Source organism: Vespula vulgaris, chromosome 21 (genome assembly GCF_905475345.1).
Source record: "Vespula vulgaris chromosome 21, iyVesVulg1.1, whole genome shotgun sequence".
Taxonomy (NCBI): domain Eukaryota; kingdom Metazoa; phylum Arthropoda; class Insecta; order Hymenoptera; family Vespidae; genus Vespula; species Vespula vulgaris.
In genome coordinates, this window is record NC_066606.1 from 3,418,953 (window position 1) to 3,431,322 (window position 12,370).

The following is a 12,370-nucleotide window of genomic DNA, read 5'->3' on the forward strand; positions in this document are numbered from 1 at the left end:
CTTTTCGACACTATCTTCTCGGAACAATTTCCCGACAATATCTTGCCTTAGCGTTTTGTTGGTTACCTAGACTTATTAACTGAGTGATATACTAAGTGATACACTCTACTTTTACATTTCAATCATATATTATTTTATCAAACCTGTTACTGTCGATTTTATTCACTTACAAATAAGTTCGAATTTATTTCCTAATGTCGAAATCTTCAATAATCTGCTCGAATATTAGTAAAATTCCTATCATTTCTGTAAAACGCACTGCTCTTACCGCGCTTTTCTTATAATAAACAGTTGATCTGATAATACACAGTTTGTCAGCTATAGTTAATAGAGAGTGTTTACCTTCATTTAATCACAAACCTACTTTCCTTCTATTAGTACTGGTCTTTATGTTTTTGTTGTTTATCACCGTACCTTTGTCCTTTTTTAAGTCCGTTCGCTTTTCTCAAATCCATCCTTCGCAATGACGATCGTTATACTGTAATGTTATTGGCTGTTTTCGATCTTAGATTTGTTTCGCTTACCTTTCTTTCTCCTCGGTGCGTTCGAGTTATTGACATGTTTCTTTTTCTTTTCTTACTCGTATGACCACTATTTCATCAAGCTTTTCTTACATCGATGCTCGTTTTTATATTTTCTCTCTCTCTCTCTCTTTCTCTCTCTCTCTCACTCTCACTCTCTCTCTCACTCTCTCTCTCTCTCTCTTTCTCTCCCACACACTCCCTCTCATTCTATTTCTTTCTCTGTCTTTTTTTTTCACATTTTTAACCGTAAATACAAGCCATCATACAAGGCATGAGCTGAATTGGTCATTAATTTCACAAGGCCTAGTTATATGTGCTTTATGGATTCGTGTTTTCTGCACAAATGTTTATTGAGTACACTACACTTTACAATGGATCATAACAAAAGCTTATCAGAATTTCTGTATCAAAAAAGATATGACATTGACATATCACTCATATAATTATTTAAACAGGAGAGAAATACTTCTATATACATTTGTTTATAATTCTAACTTAGCTATATAATTATAGGTATATATTACACATATTTGAATTGAATAGATTATTATAATACATATAAACCCTGAATAATGAATATTACATTTGTTTAATTATTATATTCATAAAAAATGTGATATTAGGTCAAAACTATGTCCTTCGGTCATTTTGAGCTTCTGTTATGTAATACTACATTATAAAAAAAGAATATATACATAGCAAGGTGGAGAAAATGTAAAGTAATTACAGATAATTGTATTTATAAATTTCATGTGTTCGTTAGTGTTATTAAGAACATATGAGAGAAAGAAAACTTCAAAATTCTACGCAACAGAACTAGTTTGTATAAGATAATTAACGTCTATTTTGAGACTGCCGCTGATTTACATAAAAAATCTAAAGAAGCTCTCGATTATCATCGTATGTATTCGTAATCGGCATCTGCCTGATCGGAAATATTCTAAAACATTGTACACGTAACTCTATACGTTACTAAATAGTTCATAAAATATTTATTGTTGAAAAATAAATATGTACTACTAAGTTTTATATATATAGTATACGTAAAGTTATAATCACAGAAAAATAATTTCTCTCTAATATATATAAAACGATAAACATAGCAAGAAATTGGATCTAGTATATAAACTCAATTACATAGATGTTTAAACGTAGGTCCTCGTGGCTCAGATGGCAGGATGCTTGTTCGGCAAGTGAAAGGTCCCGGGTTCGAGCCCCGGTCGAGGAACGGCGAAACACAAACCCCCCACATCGCACCAAACCGGAACAAAAATGTTATAGAGTTTCAGGTTTTCTTTCAAATTATCTTTGCAATGTAACAACGCGATTCGTATATGAGTTTAGTCGCGGAAAAATTTAACAGAGCTCTTCTTTTCTGCTCCCATCCTGCAATTTATAACTAATTTTCCTATCCCCATTGTACATCACCTTGAATTAGTAGTTTTGTCGCAACGCACGTTACAAAATTATTATGAAAAAAATGATAATTCCTTATCCCTTTTCTCTCTGACAAAAGAAAAAAGGATTTGGAGAATACGAATGCTTTAAATCAACGCACAAAACCAACTTATTAAGAATAAAAAAATCATAGTTGAACACAGCCTTGGTATAAAAGAGACGTTTATTCGTATCAGAAATCGGTTATTCTTGATGGTGCAAATTGGAACCAATACCCATTTAATCTCGAGTTACATCAATCACAGACCTTCAGAAATGTCTGTATGTAAATTTAGCCGGAAATTTCCTCTGTAGCTCAGATGGTAGAGCATTCACCCGAATATCTTTGTAAGCATCAAACGAAGACTTAATTTTTTCTCTTTCTGCTTAATCATTTTTGAGAAATGTTTCAACGAACATATATATTTAAAATATATACGGATTCAATATGTTATTTAGACATACATATTTTATCATTTCTATGGTATTTATAGAATTGGTAATCAATAGAGACATACGGGATATGATGTATTCTTTTTTTCTATTTGTGATTTGTTTCTTCCAAGTGATTTGAAAAAGATTCTTTTTATACTATATAGCATGGGGAATGATCAATCATGATTAAAACGCATTACATATATATTATTGCAATAATGGTACATAAAAACGAGTTCGATATACCGATATATTGGTAATTCTCGTTGTCGATAACGGAATTTGTCTCTTCATCTTAATTCGCTACGTACTTAGAAAACAAACATATCCTCTATACATGTAATATAATCCAACGGTACATAATAGGATTACAAATTCTGTTTTATTTTTATCGTTGCAAAAGATATCAAGAAAAAGTAAACCAATATAAAAAAAATAAACTGTACTGATATGAATTAAACGAATATGACTTTCTCTTAATATATAGTATAGGTAAATCCATAAAATCGTGTGAAACAATAGCATTTTTGCGTTCTCATCTTAACCTCTCATACGAATAAGAAGATTATGACAGTCCGTTTTAATAGTAATATAAAAATAAACTTAATCAACTCAGAATTGTTCAAACGTACAACAGTTTACCAATGTCCACAATTCATACAAACAATAATTCGACTCTTCTGAATTATTTGGAAAATATTGTACGAAAAATTTCGTTTTCTTTCACGGTATATTTGTTACACTTCCGAAACGTAACGATAGAATTTATTGCTTTTCCTTTAATGAAAGATTTCAAGGTCATTTCAATCTCTCCTTTTTCTTTATAAGAACCTCCTTTCTGTGATATCGTTGGAAATAATATGAAATAAACATTTCATTTTGTTCGTTCTAAATGTAGAGCTCTTGTTTCCTTATGTATTCTTTCGAAGGTTCCTGATTTTTCTTATATAACCACATTGATGTTTTGCTAATTCCCTATCTCGAGCATAGTTGCTAAATTCACACTTTCAACTCTCATCCTTTCACTCGCACTTAACCGACCTATAAAGAGAGATAGATTAAACAAAGAGAGATTCTACAAAGAAAGATAGTAATCTTTCTCCGAGATTTTTCTTCTCTATTTTAAATTTACTGGAATAATTAACAAGACGCATCGCAGCTTTTGAGTAAAGTGGAACAGATAAAAAAGTGTTTGAATATCTATCAAATTATTTACGATGATTTATCGTACGCGTTTCGAAAATAATTATGTATGTAAATAATGCATGAATACTCGCATAGGAAGAAGTAGAAAAAAATAGACAATAATTAAAATCATTGTGTTTCATACTCAATAATTTACAGATGAAGAGAATTAAATTTATTCAAACGAAGTGAAGAGTTTGTATCTCATATGATTTCTGTCAAAGATTCCGGTTATCAATTATTCTCAATTCCAAAAGTCCAAAAATATATAGTTAACAAAATGCATAGTTGAGTAAGTGCAGAATCTCGTCAGGGTAGCATTTCTCTCAAACAATTTATGCCGAATCGACTGTTGGGTATACCGAAATGTAAGTTCTACCCATGCTAGACAAAGTGGCAATATCGCTGGAATAAGGATATGACTTTCATGGCTATTCTTTTATGTAAACATTCCATACAGTACTGTGTAATCCTTTATGTTCGGTGTAAATATCAACATAAACACGATACGTTTGAATACATATGTAGAATTTATAGCGTTACTCTTCTTATAAGCTGCAAGGACGAATGCGAACTGTTTACATCATACACATACAGATGTATGTATATGTATAAAGTATATGTGGAATACATACGTGTCTATAAAAATACACTCATCGTAATATGCACACGTTGACAAAGATACAATATTTCATTTAACTGCTTGTTCGTGACTAATAAAGACAAAGGAAATTCAGACGCTTCATCTTAATGTACTTTAATATTTTTTTTACTTTACTCTATATCAACTGCAGAGTTAGCTACATTTATTTACGTAGATGAGTATGTAATAGGAAAATGAAATCGAGAGAAAGAAAGGAGAAAAAATTAAATATTTTATTACTTTGGAAATATTTCGGAAGCGCTCGGTTTCTACCGTAAGTATTCGTAATCGGCGTCTGACTTACCGGAAGTATTCTTAAAGTGTACACGTAACTCTACACATTACTAAATAGTTGATTAAATATTTATTGTTAAAACGTAAACTAAGTTATATGTACTACTAAGTTATATATAGTATACGTAGCATTATGGGCATAGATATATAATTTCTCTGTATGTGTGAAAAATATAATTTCACTAATAAAGAATAATTTCTCTAATATATATAAAACGATAAACATAGCAAGAAATTGGATGTAGTATATAAACTCAATTACATAGATGTGTAATCGTAGGTCTTCGTGGCTCAGATGGCAGAGTGCTTGTTCGGCAAGTGAAAGGTCCCGGGTTCGAGCCCCGGTCGAGGCACGCAGCGAAAAACCTCATCCACGACTCCTACTCTCGTTGCAAGAAAAAACGTTACATTCAGGCTTGTTTCACTTCTTATCTTTCTGAGCAGCGATTTATTGTATTCTGGATAAATGAAACAGTGCTCTTTCTGCTCTGTCCCCCTTCCCCACACACCCCATCAAAGTATATGAAAACCATTTTCTTATCACCATTGTACCCCACACCTTAACGAGTAGTTGTTTCGCGACGCACGTGATGAAATTTATATGTAGAAAATATGACTGTTCCTACCCCTATTATTTGACAAAAGAAAAAAGTATTTAGGAAATACAAACGCATTGTTTCAATGCAAAAAATCAACGTATTAAGAATAAAAAAATCACAATCAATGATGCATCGCATGTTAAAAGGTGGTTTATTCGTATCAGAAATCGGTTACAGTTTATGGTTCAAATCCGACACCAATACATGTATATCGAGTTACAGCAATTACAAATGTTTTAGATCTATCTATGTAAGTAAATTTAGCCAGAAAGTTCCTCGATAGCTCAGATGGTAGAGCATTCACCCGAAAATGTTTGTAGGCAACTAGCGAAGACCTAATTTTTTTCTCTTCTTTTTTTAATTTTTGTGATATGATTCAAGAAAGATTCAAATTTAAAATGTATACGGATTCAATAAATTACGTCAATTCGTATAGAAATATCGTACTTACTTTCAAACTTATTTGCATGATTGTTAACGAATACAAAATTTCAATTTGCTTTGTTTTCTATTTGTCATTTGATTCTTCCAAACGATTTCCTATATATTCTTTTTTATATTATGTAAAATGGGGAATGTACAATTACGACGCATTGCACCTGTATCGCAATATCGATATACGACAATGAAATCGATATACGGATATATACATAATTCCAGATATCGGCAATGGAATATCTTTCACTACATTAATATACTATGTTGGAAAAACAACATGTTCTATATACATTTAGTACAATCCAGGTTCTGTATTTTTACAGATTCTCCTTCATTTTTACCGTTACATGAGAAATGAAGAAGTAGATAGCCGAAGTAAAGATAACTAAATCGTACTCGATATAAATTAAACTAGCGTGATTGTTTCCGTATTTTATACATTTTACGTATTTTCGGACACAGACTCTGAGATATATGTAAACATATCAGCACGAAAAAGCTAGTATAAAATATAATGATATAAACTCCTATAATAACATTAGTAATAAAAACGTAATTGTTATGTCCATAGTGTATATATTGTAATAATAACTACGATTATATTATTAATAAATATTCAATTCTTTATGTTAATTAATAAAAATTAATAAAATATCTAAGGTCGCTTAATAAAAATTAAATTTTCAAGTACATTACTATTCATTCTATTTTGCAATAGTAACGTCAATGAGAATATTTTATTTTTGGGAAATATTACATTTATGTTTATAAATATCTTGTACTTTATTATTCTGGTAATATACAGCACAGTTAAAACCTTATTATCGGGGGATACAACGGCACATTTGTATTCTTGTATATATTTTTCATGCAAATAACTTAAGATTATGACTGTCCGTTTTAATCGTAATATAAAAATAAATTTAATCTAAGCGGAATTGTTCCGACGGACAACCGATGCCCAATGCGTTGAATTCGTACAAGCGACAATTCGACTTTCCTGAGATATTCTCCTATTAATGTGCAAAACTAAAAGCAAGCGACAGTCAACAGCTTATCAATGCCGTCTTTCTTATTCATTCTTGACAGGAGGCAGTGTGTATTTCAGAACTTGTTCCAGAGTTAAAAATTTGCGATATATAATACATAATTTTTCAAAATTCGACCAATGATCCTTTATATGTTGAAATGTTTTTTCCTGTGCTTTATCCCATTGATATTTCATGTTTTCCGTTGTTAATTCGTAATGAAGGTTACGACGGTAATTTTATGAATAATTGAAAATAATCAGACCTATGACACTACGAGCAGGTTTCGTATCCGTAAATAAAAGCTAAACCCTTCAACAATAAACCATGTCTTGATTCCATGATGTCAAATCCCGGATGTTCTAGACGTAAAAAGTATCTCTTCTCTCAGTTTAATACCTCATCTCGACTTTGTAAAGAATCTTTCCAAATTCAATAAGACAGTAACATGGACAACCGTTAATGTAAAAAATTACAGATTTAAACGATCATTAACGCAACATAAGTATATAAATTGCTAAATAGAGAACAGAAAGTAATGAAAAGTTATTATCGTGATCATCATAATTGTTTCACGATGAATTATATTACAGCGTCAACGTCCTCTCGTAACCACAGAATCTTATCGAATATTTAAATGTATGTATCTATATATACTTCAGCCGTACTACTTGAAACATTGAATATAGGATACTACATATTTTAAAATGCTTTCGCTTATATTTCATCCTAATGATATTTGTCGTTTCTTTGAACGATTCGATTGAAGCTAATCGGGGATTTTATGTATTTTCGAAAATCGTTACCTAGCCATGTAAGACCACGAATGACTTTTGTATACGAAAATACTGACAAATACATTAAACTACTAAGCTCTCTTTCTCGCGAAATAGTGTCATCTCCTGTTTTCTATTCGTGTGTAGATTATTATGCAGCCACTACTTTTTAACACAGGAAAAATTATTGCAATACTTACTCTGTTACAGTCATTTATAAGGGTGAGATTTGTTGAATGTGCTCCATTCTTATTGACTCACCAAGATAGAAACGATGGCACTCTCTTCTACGATATCTGATTAGTCTTCACTGAATCGGTTAAACGACTTAAGTTTATTTTTCTCTATGTGAAAGTTCAAAGATGTTGCAAGATTGTGAAGAGATATATAAGAGTAAAGAGCAGGTTACGCAGTCGAAATGGAAGTGTTCTTCGAGAATCTTCTTTCGTAACACGAGGGTTCCTAAAAGTAAAAAACGGAAGAAGTGGGGGAAGATTTCTGACCAATTGGAAGTTTCGTCGAGGAAGTGGGAATAGTGGAGCTTATGATTTATAGCTAGTCGGGTATAGTGGAATGACGCATATTATGTTTGTATGTGTATGTTATATAATATGAATTAGCTTGTACAATTGTAATGATAATAATAAAGCCGATGATGTTGATGGTAATAAAAAGAAAACACAATGATAATAGTATTACGTAATAGGTAGTTTATAAACCCTCTTAGATAAACGAGATTGGTCCAAAAATTTTTCATCGAAGTAATGATCTTCGTAACTATATCTTCGTAACCGATCGGAGTATTCGAGGCAACTTATATATCTCTGCGTTGAGTGTTTATAATATGTATATACACACACACAAACACACGTACAATATGACTGGACATTTTTCACAATGCCCTTCCCAAGTCCCTGCTATGGTCGACAACAGAACGCAGTCGATCAATAACGACGACGGCGTCTTCGGAATAGTCCCCTTCGAGCCACGCCCTTAGCACTGAGCAATGCTCCTACTTTTTCAGATATAGCTGGGACTCAGCTTTCGAAATATCAAATAGCTAGTTTCCTGTATCCATTTTCGATCTTTCATTAAATCACATAAAAAATTACCGATTATATATCAAATAATAGCGGGTTTTTTAACTGAGACTAATTTTTTTGATGATTCAAGCCGGAGTAAGATATTGTACAGAAACGTGCATATGAACTTGTCGGGACATCATTATGGTGTAACTACATGCTACTCCCCTTAAATGTCATTTTCTTGTAGCAGCATAGGTAATAATCGTATTATCGAAAGCAATAACTTCCTCAGTTTCCGCACGGTAAACGAAGAAAATAGCAGCTCATCGTATAATCAATAAAATGAAAGGGAAAGAAATGAAGAGTGAGAGAGAGAGAGAGAGAGAGAGAGAGAGAGTGAGTGAGAGAGGGAATGAGTGATAGAGTGGAGTGAGAGAGAAAGAGGGAAAGAGAGAGAGAGAGAGTGAGAGAGAGATATAGGGAAAGAGAGAGAGAGAGAGAGAGATAGAGAGAAAGGAACAAATTTACCTTATATTACATCCGCTTATAACAGTTGAAATGGATTTTCCTCCGAGTTTGATTGCGGAATCTCATATCCATGTACATTCACTCCCTCATAAATCTGCCACGATATCATTCATGACTGTATTAATTATAAAAGATTATAATAATAAATGTGATACTTCGAAACAAATTAAAATATACATCAGAATTTTGTATACTGCTATTAATGTATATATAGCTAAAGAAATGGATAAATAGATAATTAATAGAAACAAGTTAAATGTCTATTATTAAAATATTAAGCGACGTAATTCAGTAATATGTGTGTCTTCAATTACTTTCATATAATATGTATGTAATGGAATAATGATTATAATTTTGGATTGATACGGAATGTGAAAACAGTGAATTTAACTTTTGCTACCACAAGAAATTGGTATTCAATAACGATCGTAACTTTTATGTAAAAGCGAAACGAGTGAAATTATTGTGTAATATTACATAATACCTTAAAACCGTTACGTCCATAGAATTAATGAATCTATGATTTCAAATTGAGAACAGTAGATAATTGGGAAAATGAAGAACGACGTATGTTTATCGTAGAAGAAATATTATAGTTTATTTCGTCCTTTCTCTCTTGAATTTTCCATAAAGAAATTTATTTTTTCTGTTATTAACTTTTAAATTGAAACTGTTGCAACTCACGATTTCATTCCAACCATTATTTTAAATACGTGGTAAGACAAGAGTGACTAGGTGATTTTAATTTCAATGATACTTTCGATGGTAATTTTTGTTTTTTTTTTAAATATGTCAAAAAGTTTCCAATATATAAGAAAATAGGAAACATTTCGCAATTTGATAGCCAAAGTAAGCCTAAAATATGTGGAAGAAGAATAATTGATTTGAAAAAACATTTAGGAACATTCGGCCTGGTCAATATTCAAAATTTCGGTATTACTTATTAGACGATCTATACACAAATGAATAAGAGGTCGAAGAGGAAATGATTAATATTTATAAATAATATAATTTTTTTTCAATTTGAAAAACAATAATAATAAGAACAGAGGAAGTTTAATTGTTTTTTATTTTTTCAATGTGTACTATTTAATACAGGTCATTAGATCATGTGTATCATGTATGTGTGTGTGTGTGTGTGTGTGTGTGTATGTATATATATCCACTGAATTCACAACTACAGAATAACTCATAAATAAACTGATTGTAAACGGAAATTCATGAAATAAACCTAACACCGTCCGTTTAATAAATGTCAACAGGTTATTTCTTGTCCTTTTATTCTTTTTTTTCTCTTTCTTTCTTATTGTTTTTAAGTTACGCATAATAACTACTCGGTTTCTCATAAATTCACTATATTCTATATTTTATGTACATTTGTCAGAACACATATAATCATTATGTGTACAATCCTACATTATATCAATCTACTTATCGTTTTACAATCAGTTAGAAACTATTAGATAAAAACAATGAAAATTATATAATATTAATAATCTATAACCTAGTCTGTAAGTAATAAACATATCAACCCATAAAAACAAGATAAGCTATATTTATACATAAATATATATATATATATATATATATATATATATATATATAAATCTGTGTGTGTGTACATATGTATATATATATATATGTATGCACACACGTACACAAACATATTTAATTTTAGTAATATGTGAATATACGGTAACTGAAATGGTATCTTCAGGTTTGCTTAATATACGAGATATTAGAGAAAAGTATTTTAATAGAAAAATATCGAAGAAATGCAAAAAGCTCGAAAGCAATTATTATTTTCATTTTCTCTTTTTCTTGTCTTTTGATTCTATTCTTATATACACGCATACGAGTATATATATGTGTTAAATATCACTCCTAAGCCAGGATAGAATAGAGTAATTAAAAATGGGAAAAATCGTTGGTAAGATAAACCGCGTGAATCTTCTACTTTGTTTATAATATTCACGAACAACTAGTCAAGCATGAGATATTGTACATTTAGGTATATGTTTACAGCGTCTACATGTCTAGACATATGTATAGATATGCAGACATATATCTGAATGTAATCTATAACAAAAATATTTGTATACCAATACAAATTAATGTTTTGTTCTCGATATTGGAAACAAATGTACAACGAGTAACAAAAAACTATTACAGCATATTGCAGTATAGTAAATAGACAAAAATATAATATTGTTGATTTTTTACTTATGATTATTTAAATATTGTAGAAAAACCTGAAGAAGCGCGAATTTTTTTCTCATGAAAATACCGGGCATTTTACAAATAGAAATTATAGAACGGAATTATTTTTATTTATTATTATGTAATATGTTGACGGAAACAGCTCGTTTTGAATAACATGATATAAACGGTTTTACGCGTTATGAACTATTTTTTACAAACAATCTTACTTGATTTTTTGTTATTCTTATACTAAACGATTTTTTAACACGTTTTTTATATATATTACACTTTACGCACTACTTTATCTCAGATCCTTTATAAGATTTAAATGACGTGATTGTGTAGACAATTGAAGCACTTTTTTGCAATTTTAAAGCAAATGTTCTTGCATTATCCGAGCTTTGTGCTTGTAACATTTATGGTGACATTTAAATTGAGAAAATTTAAATGAATCTCCAGGCTCCACATTTGCGGTACTATTTCTTTAAATTATTTGATAAAATGTTTAAGTATCTATTTATAACGTTCTCAATAAAATTGAATTCACCTACATCAGAACATATATATATATATATATATATATATATATATATATATATATATATATGTATGTATGTATGTATGTATATAGCAATATACAAAATTTTGTTGCATATTTTAATTTGTTTCGTTGCTACACTTTTATTATTACGATTTCTGATAATTAATTGAATCATGAACAATATTGCAGCAGATTCAAGAGGATATGAATCTACATTTCATTGTGCATCGTTGACGAAAGAGTCTCGAATCAAATGAGGAATAACGATTTTCATTGTTATAAGTTAATGGAATATAGAGTAACTTTGTTACTCTTTTTTCCATCTTTTTATTTTTCCCTCTTCTTCGATCTCTTTCTCCTAATTAATCATACGAAGAGCGACTCTCTTTCTCGCCTACTTTTGCGAAAACTGAAAAAGCGAATGCTCTAGATAATACGATTATTATCTATTCCATTAGAAGAAAATTTTATTTCAGCTAGGTTGCATGTATTTAAGACATAATAACATTCCTTACAGTTCATATCACACATTTATCTACAATATCATGTTCCGACTTATAGAATTAAAAATATAAGGCTGAGTCAGAAAATCCTTTATCTTTTAATATATAATCGGAATGTATATAAAAAAATTAGCTGTTTGATATTTCGAAAACTGAGCTCCAGCTATATCTGAAAATGTAGGAGTGTTGCTAATATAAGGGTGTGGCTTGAA

The 12,370-nt window shown here is 30.5% G+C and overlaps 1 long non-coding RNA gene across 5 annotated transcripts in view; it reads left to right on the forward strand.

Moving 5' to 3' along the window:
- LOC127071401 (uncharacterized) overlaps positions 1-12,370 on the forward strand; it is a 210,533-nt gene that overhangs the window by 44,875 nt on the left and 153,288 nt on the right. For 3 of the 5 annotated variants that reach the window (XR_007785014.1, XR_007785017.1, XR_007785013.1), the window contains one exon: positions 4,838-5,057. This is a non-coding gene — a long non-coding RNA (uncharacterized LOC127071401). Of the gene's footprint in view, positions 1-4,837; positions 5,430-12,370 lie in introns of those variants that run through there. The other 2 variants (XR_007785015.1, XR_007785016.1) reach the window with 1 other exon arrangement.